General features: G+C 40.2%; 1 long non-coding RNA gene and 1 other non-coding gene across 2 annotated transcripts in view; one reads left to right on the forward strand and one right to left on the reverse strand.

Moving 5' to 3' along the window:
- The window catches only part of LOC123605919, a 271832-nt gene that overhangs the window by 16773 nt on the left and 235475 nt on the right, over positions 1-19584 (reverse strand). The window contains exons 2-3 of the long non-coding RNA XR_006716003.1: positions 8859-8978; positions 7511-7589 (exon numbers count right to left, since the gene is read on the reverse strand). This is a non-coding gene — a long non-coding RNA (uncharacterized LOC123605919). The remainder of the gene's footprint in view (positions 1-7510; positions 7590-8858; positions 8979-19584) is intronic.
- Positions 12837-12938, forward strand: LOC123582008. Its single transcript, XR_006704143.1, has one exon. It is a non-coding gene; the product is annotated as a U6 spliceosomal RNA (small nuclear RNA).

Here is a 19584-nt window from a genome sequence, read left to right on the forward strand (position 1 = left end):
TAGAATCTTTGCTTTGTCTTCATCTTTACTGCCTCTTGGCTACAAAATGGCTGTTGCTCTCCTGACATCATGTCCATGTCCAAGGAAGAATGAAGAGGGGACAGGAAGAATGGTGCCACATACATGGGTCCCTTTTTAGCAAGAAAACAAAACTTTTTTCAAAAGTCCCAACCTGACTTCAGCTTATATCTCAATGGCTCAGGTTATGTCATAAGCTTCTGTCAGCAGTGAGACAGGGTAGGAAAGCAAAGCAATAACTAGGCATATTGCTTCGCTTAAGAAACCTTGAAAGAAGTGGAGGACTGGATATAGAATAAGTAACTAATAGAGTCTGCTGTGAAACTGCTGAAGGAATACCCCAAGCCTTAGGAACAGAGTGGAGAATGTACTGCCTTCTCCTTGAATCATCTCTCCATCTCATCCCTTCTTTTCCCCAGATGGCCTGGCCCCTGGTCACTGGACTAACATGAAAGGGGAAAGCAGTCTGTGGTAAGAGGTCCAGGGAGTTTATCAGAGATATTAGTGTCTGCTTCCTTGAAGCTACCAAAAAGCCAGCATATCACAGTGCTGAAATTATTATGTCTCCCAGGCTCATAAGCATGCTTGGCCTTGTTCAGGCATATAGCTCCTTCAGAACCTCTGAACTTGGTCACAATGATCAGCACTACCCAGCCTCTGGGTCTCCAGACTGTACACTGATGAAGAAACTCTGGCAACAGTTCAAGTGTCTAAGATGGATCTAGTCACATAGAAATATTCATGCAACGTCCTCCAGGCTGGCTGTGTGGTTTCCCTGGAAACAAGAGCCTTCCCCTGACCACTGCACCTGTGCTGCTCCACATCCTCCAGGAGGTGACTGAAGCTCCCTTAACTAGAAGAGAACCATGTGATGCTATATGGGCCATGGTTCTCATGATATGCATGGCAAAAGGAATTCAAGGGAGAAAAGTCAAGTCAATAGAAGGTGCCAAGACCTTGAATATTAAGGCCTGAAGCAAGACATAATGATGAAATTCCTTTCAGTTATTCCAGTTATTCCATCACAATACTTGTCACTTTGTTCTTTACTGGGTTAGGGGCTCCATGAAGACAGTGAACGTGCCTATTATTTTTTTGTACTTCCAGCACTGGTGTTCAACAAACGGGCACTGAATGAATGAATCAAAGATTATCTGAAAACAGAATGTGTCTGGAGTATGGGAGTGAGGGGCTCAAGGGAATCCCATGTACCCATGCACAGCACTCCTCCACAGCCTCTGCATTAAAATAAAAAGATTTTACTTTTATTGACCTAATTCCATTAACATCAAGATTTTTTGCCCATGGTTGCCTTTGAAAAGAAAGGGAAAAAATGTCAGTTTGTCCAGGGCATTTGAAAAGTTATCAAATAGTTTAATATCAAGGTAGGTTACTCACAGCTCAAAAATTCCATTATTCTGTGATTCCTCCTTTGCTTTTTCATGTAAGAATATTCTCCATTCAGGGGAGTAACCTTGATACAAGTAAGTCTATTAGTATAATCCCCAAATATCTCTAATTAAACATGACTTCCTTTAAAAAATAATTATAATATCTTCAGTAGCTAATCTTCCTCTCATTTAATTAAAGTATCTGTCATTTTCTCAGGTGTGACATCTGAGCACAGAGAATCCCAAACCTTGTTAAAAGAGGGAAGGCATTTTCCTGTATCATGTCTCAGAGTATTTCCAGGGCTCATAATGGGAGAAAGAAGATCCTCTCCTATCTCCTATGTCAGCCAGTGGCATTCTGTCCACACTGTTCCCACATATGCCCACTAAAATGAACTGTATTTAAAGAGAATAGGTTCTTAACCTGAACACTTAATCTGGTTTGTAACATGACTTTACTGGCCCCAAAATTAAGAGAGAGAGAGAAGAAAGAAAGAAAGAAAGAAAGAAAGAAAGAAAGAAAGAAAGAAAAGTTATAATTGTAATCCTTCACAATCATACATCCTTAGCCTTGTAAAGTTTTTCAATGTGGTAGAAGAGAATTGACTTTCAATTGCTGCCATGTTAGACAGCCATGTTGCCACTGTCTCTGCTATTACTTCTTTCTGCTGGAAGAGGTGCAAGAAAGAAAAGGTGCATATGAAGTCACTGGCTACATAGGACTGTCCCATGTGATGCAATGCCGTGATCTGGCCATCTCTTACAGTACAGCTTTTCATTCCAGGATAGCCCATTGTGCAGACTGTTTTGGATGCAGCTTGGCATGAGCACAGAAAGTCCATACAGCCACCCACAACTTGATCTACTAGTTGTGAACGGAAACTTTTGAACACGTTCCACCGGCTGCACAATGGTACCATTTATGACTTTATTCTCAGGGGAAAACATTTGCTGTGCGAATAATACCAGGTACTTATGTAAGCCTCTTCATTTTCAGGGAGCTTTATGGGTGTCAGCAAATTCACACAACACCGTGGTAAGGTAGCAAGGCATTGTTATACCTTCTTTACAGAGAGAGAAACCAGATCACAGCATCAGATTTTCCCAAGGCCAAATGGACAATAAGGGGCATGGACTCATTCCCAAAGAGAACCATCTTCTTCTGCTAGAGAACACCAACAATTTTCCACTTACAGAAAGGCTCCACAGGGTTCTATCCTGGATCTAACACTTGAGGATAACTACTCTGACTTTTGACACTTCTAATGTTGCATGATTCTTTGGTTTTGTCCAGATGGGTAAAAAGGTAAAGACAAAAAGGGGTACCCATATAAGATACAGTGAAGGCTTGCCATCTCTCATATGCCTCGTCACTGAGGAATTGTCCAACCTATAATCACAGGATAACAGAGGGAAACGCTGAGTATCCATAAAGTTCTATGAGGGAAAAAATAACTTTCACTACAATATAGGACATCTTTGTTGATTTCAATTGCTATTTATGAGATTGAGAGTCTTCCCTATAAGCTCTGAGAACATGTTAAATACCTCTAGAGTGAGTTGAATTGTGGCTTTCAAAAAAAAAAAAAATGTCCAAGTCCTAACCCTCATAGCCACAGCTGTGACCTTTTTGGCAAATAAATGGGTCTTTGCAGATGTAATTAAGTTAAGGATCTCAAGATGAGATCATCCCGGATTTGGGGTAGGCCTAAATCCAGTGACAGGTGTCCTCATAAGATAAGGGCAGAGAGCGATCTGAGACACAGACAAACAGAGGGGAAGGCCATGTGAAGACAGAGGCAGAAACTGGAGTTACTCAGCTAAAAGCCAAGGGAATTCAGAGTTGCCAGCAGCCACCAGAAGCTAGGAGAAAGGCATGGAATGGATTCTCCTTTAGAAACTGCTTAGAAGAACCTTAGAGCCTTTCCTGAGAGACTTCCCATAGAAGAATCAGTGCTGCCTTGATTTTAGGTGTCTGGCCTACAAAACTGTAAGAATAAATTTCTGTTTTTAAGCCTCCTAGTTTGTGGTAATTTGTAACAGCAACCCTAGGACACGAATACATCCTCTTCAGCTTCTCCCCATCCTCAGAATCACATGAGTTTTAACTCAATTGAAAGCTAAATACATACAATGACAAATCTTTTCATTTGTGTGTGTGTGTGTGTGTTAGAAGATACAAATTCTAAAATGGTTGAAAATTACTCTCCTAGATCACCAATATTAGTGAATGAGAAATTGGATTATCCTGACTTATTCCACTGTTAAGGTCAAAGGGACATCATGAAGAGAAGAAAAATCAAGAAGCGGTGGAATGAATTCTAGTCACAAAGCAAGAGTTTTCATACATTATCTTCTCCAGGCCACTGCCTCAAGAAAGAACAAAGTGAAGCACAGTGTAGCCTTTAAAAATAATGTTATAATTATTACTAATTTAATAAAAATTTATTACATAAATTCAACCATTACAGAAACTCATAATGTAGAAAATGACAACCTCCAACATAGAACACCTTCGTCTAATTTTTTTTTCTCTCTAAATACATGGACACTCTGTCTCCTTCCCCAACCTTGTAAGAACTGGAATGGAGAGGGGGTCTGCAGGACAGCCTGGTGTCTACTAGTTTTTTGGCCTAATTTAGTTGAATGAAAGGAATGTTTGCTGAGTGGTTCCAAATGTAAGCCCTATTTCTTGAAAGCCTTGGGTCAGACAAAAAACTGACCAAATACATCTCATGTGAGATTACATTTTTTTATTATAACACAGGTTGATATACTTTTTCAGGGTCAGATTAGTAAATATCTCGGGTTTTGTGGGCCATGTGGTCTCTGTTGCAGCTAAACTCTGCTAATATAGTGCAAACGCAGTCAGAAATGATATGCACATGAATAAGCATAGTTCTTTTATTATTATTTTATCACTGCATAGCAAATGACCACAAATTTAGTGTCTTAAAATAACACTTATTTACTAATTCTAGTTCTATAGGTCAGAAGTCTAATTGGCCTAGAATTCTCTACTTAGGGTCTGACAAGCCTGACAAGAAGGTGCTGGCCAGAAGAGCTCTCATCTGCAGGCTCTGGGTAAGAATTTGCTTCCAAACTTACTCAGGGTTTGGAAGAATCCAGCTCTTTGGGGTTGTAGGATCGATACGCCAGCCTCCTTGCTGCATGTCAGTGAGAGCCATTCTCAGTTCTTAGAGGCCTCTCTCAGGTCTCTCATAGGCCATTCATAATATGAATGTTGGTTCTCTTCCAACACAGGGGAAGGACATCTCTCTAACTTCCTCTTCTCCTCCCAGCCAGAGAGAACCCTTTACTTTTAAAGGGCTCATATGATTACCTTAGACCCACCTGAGTAACTTTCCCATTGACTAGCCAAAGTCAATTGATTAGTAACCTTAATTACACCTGCAATAATACCTTCTACCGTATAATGTAACATAATCACAGCAGTGAAACCTCATTATAATTCACAGGTTTTGCCCACAATCAAGGGGAGGAGATTATACAAGAGGAATTGTCACTGGGGGTCATTTTAGATTCTGCCTACCATAGCTTTGCTCTACTATAGCTTTATTTATAGACAATAAAGTCTGGATTGAGTAAAAGGTTCACATTTAACAAATATTATACTTTATTTTTCAACCTCGTGAAATGTAAAAACTATTCTAAACAAGCAGAGGGCTGGATGTGGGGCAGGAGCTGTGGTTTGCTGACTCCTGAGTTAGAGGATCAAATAAACAAATGTTACAGGAACACCAAAAGAGTAATTTTCATTGTACCCACAAAGTGCCTTCATCACAGTAAGTATTCCAAGAGAGCATGAATGAACAAATACTGGGTTCCCAGTGGAGATAACATGCACCCCAAAAGTCCTGGTACAGAGTCCACTGCTGGGAATAGAGTAAAAACAGTTCTGCTTTGGAACAGGAGTCCAGGCATGACTTAGGGGAGGTCCAGGTGGCCCAGAGCTCAGGCTGGAGCATCTGTGACATTTCCCCTGGGCTCCAAAGTAAAAGCACTATAATTATAAGGGTCATATAATAGTTAAAGTCTACCCAGCACATTTTGCCTGATCGCTGGACTGAAAAGCCAAGCAAAACTCAACGGTCTTTCTTTGAGATACTGGGCTTGGTATATGGGTTTAAGTCTCCTTAATGACTGGTTGGCTCATCTGGCTTTGCAACAGTACCACATTCCAACTGAATGTATTTCTTGGTAAATGAATGAGGTAGGAATGGCTTGGACCATACTGAGAGTAAAATGCATGGTAAACTCAGGGCTATGGGGAAACTTAGCACTAATTGGTGTAATCTCTTTACTAGTATAAAGGATCCATCCCCAGCATTTTCTAGGTGGAGATATTCTCTGGGATAATAGGAAAAATCACAGAATTGGCTGAAGCCCTATCAGAGGTACAGTATTTGCTCTGGAAAATCTGGGAGAGTGTTCTAGTCTGTAAACTACCCAGAACCCCAGATTTATAGAATACCAGGATTAGAGGGGACCTGAAGGACCACCTGTTTCAACTCTCACATGCAGGAAGAAATCAAGTCTCGAGACATTAAATTACTTTCCAAATGTCCCAAGCTAGGTTAGTAAGAGTTTAGGAAGATCCTATTTATTGTGATTCCCAATAAAATACTATTTGTGATCCAGCTTCTCTTCTTCATTTGTCCCAGACTCTCTTAAAATTCTGGTTAGCATTGTGGCCAGAATTGTGCCAGAGATTATTGTTTCCTCCTGCTCCTTCCACTGTCACATCATCTCCCTGGGCTGTTGTCACTTTTTATCTTGTATTTTAGAAAATTGAAGAAGGTGCTTCCTGCCTAGATTTTCATGGGTCCTTCTTTCCTGGTTGCTCTTCTAGATAACATATCCACGCTGCTGGTAAGGAATCAGAGTTCTGGAGACAGGCTGGTTTGGTCTGTAGACAGTCTAGTTGAGGTCAGAGCAATCCTTGCATTAAATATCAATATTGAAGGGAAGTAGGAAGAGGTTTCTAAAATATTTATTTGCATTTCTAATTTATGGCTCAATTTTCCTTAAAATTGAGAGGACTAATTGCCCTGTGCCACCTTAGCAATACCCAAAATTTTTGGAGATCATTCTTCTTGTTGGACCTCCTTACCAGTGAGTCACATCTTTCATTGCCCAACATGTCTCCAGTGTCTTAGGATTCCCTGTGGTTTCTCCTCCATTCCATGTACTTAGCCCCATCTCTAGGCTCCTGTCATCAGCTTTCAAGACCATAATCTAGGAGCTGAAAACCCACAAGGGAACTCTCTGGACTGCAATTCTGCAAAATCCTTCTCTCTTGCAAAGCCTCAGGATGGCCCAGGCATGACCTCTAATGTCATGCGGTACCTATCCTTCTTTTCTACCTCTTGGTATTGCTTAGTCCTGCTTATTATCCCTCCATAGCCTGATAGGGAGGTCATATCTTCTCATCAACACAAGGTCCTTCCAGCTCTCCACCAAAATTGTGTCCAGTTGTCCTCACCCTTCCCATCTTCACCTATGAGGACATCGAGACTTTTGTTGGATTTGGCACTGCTCACTGGGTTTTCTCCTCCTTTCACTGTCAAAACTCACTTGTTAGACCTGCCTTGCTATGATTCTGTCTCCTGTGTCACCACTCCTATCCAACTCACTCTTTTTGTTCCCCAGAGCCTCTGCTCATGAACACTGTGGGACTAGCATGCCTGGGTAGGTTCAGAAGGCCTGCAGAATTGACACCATGAAGTCACCTACAGAGAGCTTCTCCCTACTAAGAGTTCTAAGAAGGACCTCTGTTATTTGCTTGCTCAGGTGGGGCCTCTGTTCCCACCCCCAGCCCAGGGCACCATCGCTGGAGATTAGGAAGCAGCCTCTGTTCCCCCATCCCTCCCCACATGTATCATAAATGTTTCTTGAGGAAAAATACTGTAGCCTCATGGCTGTCAGTTCTGAAGGTCCTAGGACCCCCATTTTGAGGCCCCATTGTGGATTCACTGTCCTCAATCCTCTGTTTCCATTTTTTAGGGCAATTGCATTCATGTAATGAAAGCAATGCCTGTATCACTGAAGCCATAGCTGTTTTCACACACAACACTTACCTTTCTCTTCTGGACTTATAACATGTGCCCTGAATATGCTGCTTCTATCACAGCAGGGGCACTCCTGTCTCAGTTCATCCTACAAGAGAGATACAGGCATTTCCTGTTCTTATTTTCGCCCAGAAGTGTTTTGAACCTTAAAAAAAAAAATACTTTTCCTCTTTTATAAAGAAAAATGAGCCTGGGTGGCTCAGTCAGTTAAGCATCTGACTCATGATCTAGTGGTTCCTGAGTTCAAGCCCCACATGGGGCTCTGTGCTGACAGCTCAGAGCCTGGAGCCTGCTTTGGATTCTGTGTCTCCCTCTCTCTCTGTTCCTCCCCTACTCATGCTCTGTCTCTCTCTCTTAAAAATAAAGATTAAATTTTTTTTTTAAATGCTATGCTCAACCACCCAACAATCTCTTGACATGACCTACCTAGCAAGATGAGACCCTGGCCCCATCAGGTGGTCCCTTAGAAGGCTCATTTGTGCAGATTCCCTACAGCTAAGAGAATTCATCAAACCTACTTTGTTTGCTTGTATCACAGGAACAGTAGACTTACATTGGTTCGCAAGTTGTGAAATTCTCCTATAATATTAAACACACTTTTTTTCAAAGTACACATACATTTCCGTCTAGAAATGTTGATACATATCCAAAAGAACTTTCTTTATCTGTTTGAAAACCAATGCTATAAAATGTTAGCGGAACAAAAGGAAGATGTGAAGGCTACACAAAGAATGACTCTGTGGGATGCAGAGAGAAAAAGAGAAGAGAACCATCATGAAACTACCTGGCCAAACAGTGTTCTCAGAAATGGGTATATGTTCTTTCTCAACATGTATACCAAACCTTTAGGTTTGAAATAGCACATCTCTGTGTGTTATGCAGTATACTACTCAAATGAAAAAGTTTTCACCCCAACTCCAGAAGGGCCCTACTTTATAAATTTCTTGTTTCTCACGCAATGCATTCAGTATGACCCTCTCCTATACGAGCTCGTCAACTTTGTCATTTACCATTAGTAGATGCTTGAGAAGCAATGCAAAGACCTCCTATCCACAAAGCCCAACTGCAGGCATATGTATGAATCCAGAGCCCCTAGCTAGGGACAAGGAAGGGATATATGTGTGTATTTTGGGTGTGGGGAGTGGGAGCGGGTGGAATCCCAGAGATCACAGGTTGCAGAGCTCTCTTTGAACTTGATTATTTTTAAACTTTGCCTTTCCTTGAGAAATAATGACATCTGAGACACAACACAATCCCAGGGTATGAACAGGCATGAGACTTCAACTGCTCCTACTAGCAGAAGTGAGAGAATACCAATATGACAACTCCACAGACATATGGTACAAGGGATCATTACCCAGGCTGATCAGCTCTGCACGGTCCTATCTGCCTTGGCCCCATAAAGCACCATTGTACAGTTTAACACAGCTGGACTGACTCTTCAGAAACACACTGCAGTGGCTAAGGCTGTGCTGACCTGAAAGAAAAGAAGGAAAAAAGATAGTATTAATGTCTCCCTCTCATGTCAACAGGATTTAGTGAAAAAGAAACAGAGGACTTGTCATTTTTTAATGCCCCCAAATCTTCCTATATATCCAGGATATTTTGAATTCTATTTAGTATTTGATTTGAGTTTTAATTATTTAACAGTAGATAAAGTCAAATGAGTAAATCACATGCATTAAAATCCTGAAAACCTTTCCCAACCTAAAGATAGCCAATAACTTTTAGCCTACATTTCACATGAGGAAAAACAAATGTTTCAATGAAGTGTCCCAAATTCTTAGACAAATCAGAGATAAGAAGCTCCCGCCAGCGACTTCAGTGTTACTGGCCCAATTTAGCAGTTTGGGCCTTGGCGGAAGTCCCACTGACAGGACAGAGGACTCTTTGGGAAGACAGAGGCAATCTGAAATGCAAGTGTTATTTATAAATTATCTCCAGATGGTCCAGTTCCTACAATTCCTAAATTGCTCAGATTTTCAGAGTGGAAATTTTAATCACAGACATTTGAGGTGGATTTAGTCTAAGCTGGTGATGATTTTGAGAACTTAAATGACAAAAAGAAGGCAAAAGAGTCTCTCTTGGGACTGCTCAGGAGACTTGCCCTTGCTTGTGGTGTCAGTGAATCACCATTTGCATTCAGCTTTACAGTTCACAAAGCCTTTTTGCTCAGACTCTCAGAGAGGTCTTGCCCTTTGCACCTGGGAGGAACTGATGAAAATATCCTCTAGGGAAGGAACAAAACTGAATAGCTAATTTACTGTTAGAGCATCTCTCTCTCTGTCTCTCTCTCTCTCTCTGTTTCTCTCTCACCCTAGCACAGGTTAGGTATTAAAGTTCCAATTCTCCTGTTTCTGGTAAGCACTTCTCCATATCAGGAGCTATGTCTGATCTACACTTTGCCATCTCCCCTGCTCCCTCCCTACACCTTCCTCCCTCTCCTTCCTTCTTTCACTACTCCTTTTCTTTCTCCCTTCTCTCTCTTTCTTTCTTCCTTCTATCCTTCCATCCTTCCATTGTTCTTTCCACTATTTCTTCCATTTATCCAACAATTGTTTATTAAGCCCTTACTATGTGCCAGGCACGGGGTTGGGTGCTGAGTAGAGGGCAAAATACCCTTTTGTCATATGCTAGTGGACAAAAAAAAAAAAAAAAAAAAAGGACCGGAGTCCTCCCTCACCAAAGAGCTTTATAGAATCACATAAATTCCAGTGCATCAGAGTCTATGTATCCAAAAGAATAAAATCTTAACATCTCTACTTCTACCAAAGATTAATTTGAGACTCTGAGGAAAGATGATCTACCCAAGATTATAAAATTACAATTGAAATTGCAGGGGAGGGTCGGGACAGCTCTCTTAGGCCTCCAGATACACAGGCTATGATTCTTCTGTGTATGTTTTTGGTTTAGCTCAGGAAGAAAGAAGAAACAGAGAGAGGTCATGTGCTACCAGGCCTATTCAGTGGACCACAGCTGAAGGAATGGCTTTGAATCATAGACAATGCCGGACTCAGAGCAGGCATTTGATGACTTTAGGGTCTCCTGGGTGGCTCAGTCAGTTAAGCATCCAACTCTTGATCTGGGCTCAGGTCATGATCTGACCTGAGTTCGTGGGATCAAGCCCTATATCAGGCTCTGCATGGAGAAGTTGGAGGCTGCTTGGGGATTCTCTCTCAACCTCTCTCTCTGCCCCTCCATCACTCATTCTCTCTCTCTCTCTCTCTCTCAAAAAAAAAAAAAAAAGCAGGAATTTGATGACTTTAGAATAAGTGATCCAGAGGATCATTAAGAAGGAATGTTCATTATTGCCCAGGTTCATTGACTTGTATGGATAAAATACATACAAACAGGAGAAAAACAGTTTACCTAATTAAAAAAAAATGACTTAGAGGGGTGCCTGGGTGGCTCTGTTGGTTGGGTGTCCAACTCTTGGTTTTTGTTCAGGTCATGATCTCATGGTTTGTGGGTTCAAGCACTGCCTTGGGTTCTCCACTGGGCATGGAGCCTGCTTAAGATTCTCTCTCTCTCTCTCTCTCTCTCTGTCCCTCCACCCCTCAAAAAAAAGAAAAAGAAAAGAAAAAATGATTCAGCAAGAAAATCATAAGACTATAGGTATGTTATTCATTTGGAAGGCCATACATGCTTGTATAATTGATTTACAAACTAATTCTCTAGGAAGAATAATATGGTGGTTAATTCTGTCAATGATGATCACCACAGACATAAGAATGCAATAATGAAGAACGTAGGACAAAGAGAGCTACCCCTTGGGCTTTCAAACTCCAGCCCATATCAAAATTACCTAGAAGGCTTGTTACAACATGCATCAATAAATAGGCTCATCCCCAGAGTTTCTGATTCAGTAAATATGGGGTGGGGCCTGAGAATTTGCATTTCTAGTAAGTTCCCAAGTGAAACTGATGCTGCCCTTCCAGCTGGAGAAATGGAGAATCCTGAGTTAGAGATCAGCTTTAGGAAGAGCATTAAAGGTTGTGGAATGGGCAAAGATGGGTGCAAGAGGCACATGACTGAACGTAGTGGGTGTCCAGTGCCGGACACTTTGAAAAGGATGTGGATGAGGTTGTGGAGAACTCTGAAAGCCAGAAAAGAATGGAAGGAAGGAAGGAAGGAAGGAAGGAAGGAAGGAAGGAAGGGAAAGAAAGAAAGAAAGAAAGAAAGAAAGAAAGAAAGAAAGAAAGAAAGAAAGAAAGAAAGGAAGGAAGGAAGGAAGGAGGGAGGGAGGAAGGAAGGTAAGATTTTCTAAAGTAAGGGAGAAACATTAAATGTTTTTGATGAGAAGCATCATGTATGTCACAACCTGTGTTTCAGAAAGATAACTAGCGACTATGTGAGGAGTTCGGGTCTCTTTGAAAGCAAAAATTTTGGGCAGAATCTGTGGCTTTTCTGTATAATTTCATGATACAGTTAACTGAGAGAGAAATTAAGTGAAAGGATACAAAATAAACAGAAATAATTTTTTAAACTCCAATATTACAATCTAACAATATAATGCTATTGATTTATTCTTAAAATATATTTTTTAATTTAAGTAATATGTATATAATTTTTATTAAAAGTTTAGAAAATACAGAAAAGGAGAGGAAAAACTCAATCACTCATATTCCCATTACCTCCACACAACCACTAGTAATTTTTTTAATCTTATTTATTTATTTTTAGTAATCTTTACACCTGTGGGTTTCAAACTCACCCAGAGATCAAGAGTCACATGCTCTTCCAACTGAGCCAGCCAGGCACCTCAACCAATAGTAATTTTTTAGTGTATTGTCTCTATTGTTTCTTCATCTTTTTTATAGACAATATTTCACTTGTGACCACACTATAGATAAAAAAATTTTCCTATCTTATTTTATACAAAATATTTTCCTAAGTTACTATATGCTTTTGCTAAACACAACAATCACCAAATGCAAATGCTACAGCAGTTGTTGTTTGCCCACCTAATCATCCTATTCCAGATTTTCCCTGCTGGCTGAAGCCAATGATTTTTGGTCCACACCTCCTTTAATTGGCTTAAGTAAATCTTCACTAATATAAAGCAGTCAAAGTAGTTCTCTCTTGCCAGTAACTGATTTAATGGCTTTCTTTCAGAAAATGTCAAAGTTTTTTACTTTGACAGTCAAAGTTTTCTGTTACTCTAACAGAAATGAGCAATGTGAACAATGCCCCCCAAAGCTATCACATCCTAATCATTGGACCTATAAATGTCACCTTATTTGGGAGATGGGTCTTTCCAGATGTGATTAAGTTAAGGGTCTTGCTGGATTAGCTGGGTGGCCCTAACTGCCATCATCAGTGTCATCACAAGAGAGAAGCTTCCACAATACACATACTAAAAATGGAATACTATAGAGAAAACTGCATGGTCCTGCACAAGAATGGCACACAAATTCATGAAGAGCTCCACATTTAAAAGAGGGAGAGAGGCAAAAGGAGACTTCACATGGGCACACAAAGGAGGTGATACAAAAATGGAGCAGGGAGGTTTGAAGACTGGACTGAGGCGGCCGCATGACAAGAAACACTAGCAGCACCCTGAAGATGGAAGAAGCAAGGAGTGGATTCTCCCTTAGAACATCCAGAGGGAGCACAACCCTATCAACACCTTAATTTCAGCCCAGTGATACTGATTTTAGACCCCAGAACTGTGACCAAAGAAATTTTGATTGTTTTATATCACCGAGTTTGATGTCACATAGGAGCTGTATACAGCTAATACAGTGACCTAGTCCAAATCCTTCTTGAAACGTTCTGTCCCAGTTCTGGTCAATAAGACATAGTCTATGAAACAGAAGGCTCTTCTTGGAAAGATTTTATTGCTCTTAGAAAAAGAAATGTGGGGGATGGGAGGTGGGCAGGAGTCTAATTTTTCTGCTGAATGTTGTTGCATCTACCTGTAACATTAAAACCATGGCAGCCATCTTGTAACTATGAGGCAGGTCAGCCTGAGAACAAGCCAATGAGCTAAAGGTGGGAGAGCAGAAAGACTCAAGAAAACTTGGACCTTTGATGACATCATCAAACTGCTTTAATTAACCAGCCCTGGGACTTTCCTATTAGATTTCTTCTTACGCAAGAGGATCTTTTTTAATTTTTTGTTAATGTTTATTTATTTTTGAAAGAGAGACAGAGCATGAGTGGGGGAGGGGCAGAGAGAAGGAGGCACAGAATTGGAAGCAGGCTCCAGGCTCCAGGCTCCGAGATGTCATCAGAGAGTCCGATGAGGGGGCTCAACTCACCAATAGTGAGATCATGACCTGAGCTGTAGACAGATGCTCAACCGACTGAACCACCCAGGCGCCCCACGAGATGATCTTCTAACGTGAGATTAATGTGATTTTCAGGCTACCTTTAGTTAGGTTTTTCCTTATTTTCAGCTGAAAGCAACATACCAGATAGATTACACCATAATTATGGTGGGCCTGCAAACAACTGCCTGACTTTGTAAATAAAGTTTTATTGGATCACAGTCTAATCCATAGACCACTGTTGTCTTTTGCACTACAATAATAAAGTTGAGTAGTTGTGATGGAGCTCGAATGGCCCACAAGCCTAAAATTACACTACCAGGCCCTGTCACAAAAAGTTTGCAAACTTTTGCTATTCTGGAACACATCCATTCCTTTATTGTTACATATTGTTTTTCTAGTTTCAGAAAATTGTCTTCTCTATGTAAATTTTTAAAACCTATCACTTGACCATACACCCAAGTGCTATACAAAGAAAAAAGGGTCCAATAAGAAAATAATTAACACACTCATGGAAACAATTTACAATCAGCTCCCACCTCAGCTGTGATCTTACCAGAGTCTGCCAAAGGTTGTGATCAACACATGGGACTGCATTTTTCCACATATAAATAAGTACTAGGGAGTACAACAACAAATTCAAAACTGCAGCCTAATCCTCAGGAAAAAACAAGGAAAAAAAGCTTTTCTTTTCCTTTTTTTAAGTTTAAATCAGCCAAACTAAACTTCCTCCAAGGCTGAATGCTGTTGGTGGGATGTACATCACAGTGAATGTTATTACAGCTGAGAGAGAAGGGCCTGAGCAGTCTCCAGCCAGCCTGAAGCACCCCACTTTATGGCTGCATCCTGTGAGGGGAGAAAGCTACTATTCAGTGTCTAAGGCTGGACTCAAAGCTTATCATGTAAATGGAGCCAATTGTATATTTAATTGATGTTTTGACTCCATGCCACATTCTCTCCCTCTCTCTTAAAGAAGAAGAAAAAAAAATCACTTCTGTTTAGCAAGTTCCCCACATGGCACTGCACTCTGAAGTCACCTTCCTTAAATGATCTGGGAGGCAGGCAATCCTGCAGTTAAAATTGTAGCTGCACACAAGCAGGTGGCAGGAGGGAGTCACTGACTAAATAACCTTTTGAACTTTGTGGGAAAGTCAAGCTGTAGCTGCCCCAGCCAAACATTTCTACTTACTTCCCTGGAAGCTGATCAGGAGGCTCTCTTTGGGTGCAGAAAGAGCAAGATGTTCACATCTCTTAAGTTTTTCCGGGGGCTTGCAGGATGCCCTCTGGGGCAAAACACAAATAAACTGGCAAGGTGCATAATCTGAATAATCTTTGAGGATGAGCCAAGCCTTGTCCTTTTGTCAGAACGAATCATCTAGAACGAGTCTGGCATCCTGGAGAGAGTCCAGAATAAACAGTCCCTGAAGGCAATGCTCTATAAATGCCCAGGATCTGGCTGTGCTTTAACATACCCACACACCTCTCACTCACTCACTCACTCACTCACTCACTCACTCACTCACACAGTGCAATGTTCAGCAAAAACACCACCAAGAAACCCTCAGGAAAACAACCAGAAAACCATTGGCTGCAGTGTGCCAGACTCAGAGAATGGATAATCAGAGGCAGAAAGTTTCAAGTCCATGAATATTCAACAAGAATCAATGAAAATGCTTTTGGAAAGCTCCAGACTGGCACTCCCAGCCTATTCCACAGCTACCTTCTTTCCAAAACATCTGATAGGGAAGCTTTCTACTTCCTTTCCCAAAGAATGCTGGACATGTGCTTCATTTTCCATATCAACTGTGCAAAAACAATGACCCTCCCATTTCTTAACTGAGATAGACATTAAAATCTGTGACTGAGAAAGCACTCATTCTATTGAAGGTTTTTAGCTCTTGTATTATTTAAAGTAATAATTATAGTTAATATATAACTAAAGTAAATCAAATTTTTTATTTAAGAAGTTAGAATAGGAACACTTAAGACTTGAGCATTTTTCCTTTTATAACTTTTTTTAACTTGATACATGTTGTCTGCTATCTCACATGAATTTCAGTATAAAACCCTACAAAGTGAGTGGGGATAGGGCTTATTTACTTGATAGAAACTGAGGTTCAGAGTAAGTAAACAACTTATAATGGTTGCACTGTTTTCTTTTCACCAGGTTTATGGTTATGGTCTATGTTTCTAAATAAACACAAAAACTTAGAAAATTTTACAGAATTGTTTTCATAATTAAAAAAACAAAACAGAAAAGAACAAACTTCAACCAAACAAGGAAAAGAGCCTGTTTGGCAGGAAAGTGCAGGTTTTAATGTCAGGCACATATACATAATTAGCTGGTGCTTCAGAAAAGCTACCTGGGTCTCTCAGCCTCATTTTCTCATCTGTAAAATTGGCATAATAATATCTACCATGCAGGATTGTTGTGACAATTAGAGATAAAATATTCAAAGCTCCTGGAATATGGTGGAGCCATAACAAATGGTAATTATTCACATTTGGAGAATTTTCTTTCAAGAGTGGCATTAAGGCATCAGTACTTGGATTTTAGATGTAATTAAAAATATATTTTATAGGGGCGCCTGGGTGGCGCAGTCGGTTAAGCGTCCGACTTCAGCCAGGTCACGATCTCGCGCTCCGTGAGTTCGAGCCCCGCGTCGGGCTCTGGGCTGATGGCTCAGAGCCTGGAGCCTGTTTCTGATTCTGTGTCTCCCTCTCTCTCTGCCCCTCCCCGTTCATGCTCTGTCTCTCTCTGTCCCAAAAATAAATAAACGTTGAAAAAAAAAATTTAAAAAAAAATATATTTTATACAATGTTCTACCACATTTATAGACAGGTACTCTTTATGCACAAACTCTTTATAGACATGCACTACCTAACAGAAAGTGCTTATTCCATCTTCCACCTAAACAATCCCTATTTTCAGATATATATGTAGTTTCCCATCTCCACTTCTAAAAATAACACTGTGATGAAAATCTTCACACTAAAGCTTCATCTGTATTGAATTCTCAAGATCAATTTCCAGAAGTAAAATTACTAAGTCAAAGGCTGATGATGCTTGTGTTCTAACTGCTTTCCAAAAGGATGATAGCAAAGCTCAAAAGCAAAAAGCAGTTGAGAAAAGGTCTGCGCCACCTCACTCTTACTAGTCTGTCTCCATCACTCTGGAAGTCTGTGACAATGTGATCACAAAGAAAACAACTTTCTGGTTTTGATTTGTATTTCCTTGGTTACTAGTGAGGCTGAATTTTTCCAAATATTTTTATTTGCAAATCAATTATTCTTTTCTTCTCCCATTTTTGAAGTCTTAATGTGTTTCCTCCAGGTTTCTATGAGTTCCCTACTTATATGAAAAATGCTAACCTTGCTGAGTGGCCCTGCTGCCTCAACCAAATGGGCAGGGACCAACAAGGCATGACTGTAAGAGATGGACAATATTACAGGTCAATGATAAACCAACTGGCTTCTCAGTAGAACTGGATCCCATGATGTCTTCAACTCTCTGAAGCTGTACAGCATCCAAGAAGTAAGCAAAACAGGAAGACAATCAAGTCACTAACATTTTTTGAATGCCAAATGTGACTCTTCATTCTTTTATTCAACAAATAATTTATTGAGCAACTACTTTAAGTCAGGCTTTGCTCTAAATGCCAGGGATACTACAACAAAGAAAAGAGACAGGGTCTCCACTTTCATGGAGCTTATTTTTTTAATGCTTCCTGAATGTCAAGTGGGTTTCCAGAGGCCTTCTCATCCAGGGCTTCAAGAACTCCATGTGGTAAATATTATTATTTCTGTTCTTTACATATGAACACTGAATCTCAAGTTGGTGTACTTGACAAGCAGTGGACAGCAAGGAGTTCAGTGTTAGAGTAAGGATGTGAACCCAGGCACACAGGATCCAAAGCCCATGTGTTTTCATGTTCCTAATAAATAAGATAAAACCTCAAGTACAGGCAGTCCTTGCACTGTAGCACAACATTGTAAAAATGATGTGCAGGCTGAAACTGCAAAATGATTTTAATAATCACTGGGGAAATTACAATTGGTCCATGACCTTTAGAAATCTTTGTTAAAATATTAAAAACACTCTCACTGTCAGTTATAAATGTATAGGGAAATGAAGAATATAGTAAAACAAATATTTATGTGGTACACTATAATTTAGCTGATTAGAAATATTGAGAATTGAAGTGTTTTATTTCTTTGTAAAAACTTACCTAGAATAATTAGAGCAGTACCTGCCTTCTTTCATATAATTTATAATACAGAGCAAGTATCTTTTCCATGCCTTGGTAAATTGTTAGTGTCCTTACTAAATTTGGATCAGCTTCACCATTTTATCCTTTGCACTTTCCAGGCAGTGAGATATGTAAGTGTCTTTAGTGTGATATATATATGTGTGTGTGTGTGTGTGTGTGTGTGTGTGTGTGTGTATATGTATATATATATATATATATATATATATATATATATATATATATACACATACACATATTTTTGGGGGAGGGGGGCTGGCATCATTTCCCCTGGGACATCTTCATCTTTTTGTAATTCCCTTGTTTACAACGATAAGTTCATCGTCACTAAGTTCCTTTTGTTGCTTATCTTGAATCTCTAAAATGGCTCCAGTGTCAACCTTCCTAGGCTCAGGTGTATTTCCTAAACTCCATTTATATTCAATTTGAATTTTACTTTCTATGTTATTATTTTCTGTTTCTTTTTCCTCTTCCATTTTTGTTGGACAATTCATTCCACTGATAATCCTGTGAATTGTCACATGAGTTATAACTGAAGACAAAGAGGCAACACAACTACACACTTTGCTGTCTGTGGGTAAACTGAATAACAGATGCCCAGTGACCAATTGTCAACTGAGTTCTGAAAGAAGTAACATGACTGGTAAATAACTAATCATGATGCACATATTTCAGAAATGATTTGTGTACTGACAGCAGCAAAGTTCATCCTCTATTCCAGTAGTCACAGTTCATTCGCCATAATAACTGAAATTTTAACTGTGTTGTTGGAGGGGACTGCTTTCCTTTAACTAAACTAAGGAAACCATAGTGACTGAAATTCACACATATTAGAATTCTGCAGAATGAGGATTACCTGAATTATTTTTGGGCTCCTTGGAACTTGGTCTTGCATAAATGTAACAGTGAAATGATAGTACATTTTAAAGTGGTAAACACTGATTTTTATCTTGCCAGGTTGTCCCCACACCCACCACCACTTTGTGTAAAATAGCAGGGTGTGGCCACAGAGATCACTATTGTTTAATCATTCAGTCGAAAATCCAGCCCACATATCGTCTCTCCTCACTCCGATGGACCTGCTTTTTAAAGATCATTCTATCTAGTTCACAAAGCAGTAGTGAAGATATTTCCTGTCTTCATGAAAAACACTTCCATCCTCTCTCTGCCCCAGGGAGGAAATGGAAAGAGAATGCTTATCCATCACAACAGGATGTAGAGCTGTGTACCTGGGTCCACCCCATGTCTCAGATTTAATGTGTAATCATAACCCAGGCACGGATCTAAGCAGTATGCCATGTGTGCAGACCCCAAGAGAAATCAGAACAAGCCTGAAGGAAGTAAGGCAGAGCAACCAGCCCCCAAAGATACTGAATATTCTCTGCCACAACATTCCATTTTCTTTGTGGCCTGGTTTTCATGGGACTCTATATACGTCAGTGTGGGACAAGGGGAGAAGGGGTGTTGAGAGGTAGAGGTGTCTGCATTTGTCTCATCCTGGTGCAGATGTAACTGTTAAAGTGAGAAGAGGGACACCAGAAGG

Source organism: Leopardus geoffroyi, chromosome A1, assembly GCF_018350155.1.
Source record: "Leopardus geoffroyi isolate Oge1 chromosome A1, O.geoffroyi_Oge1_pat1.0, whole genome shotgun sequence".
NCBI classification, from domain to species: Eukaryota; Metazoa; Chordata; class Mammalia; order Carnivora; family Felidae; genus Leopardus; species Leopardus geoffroyi.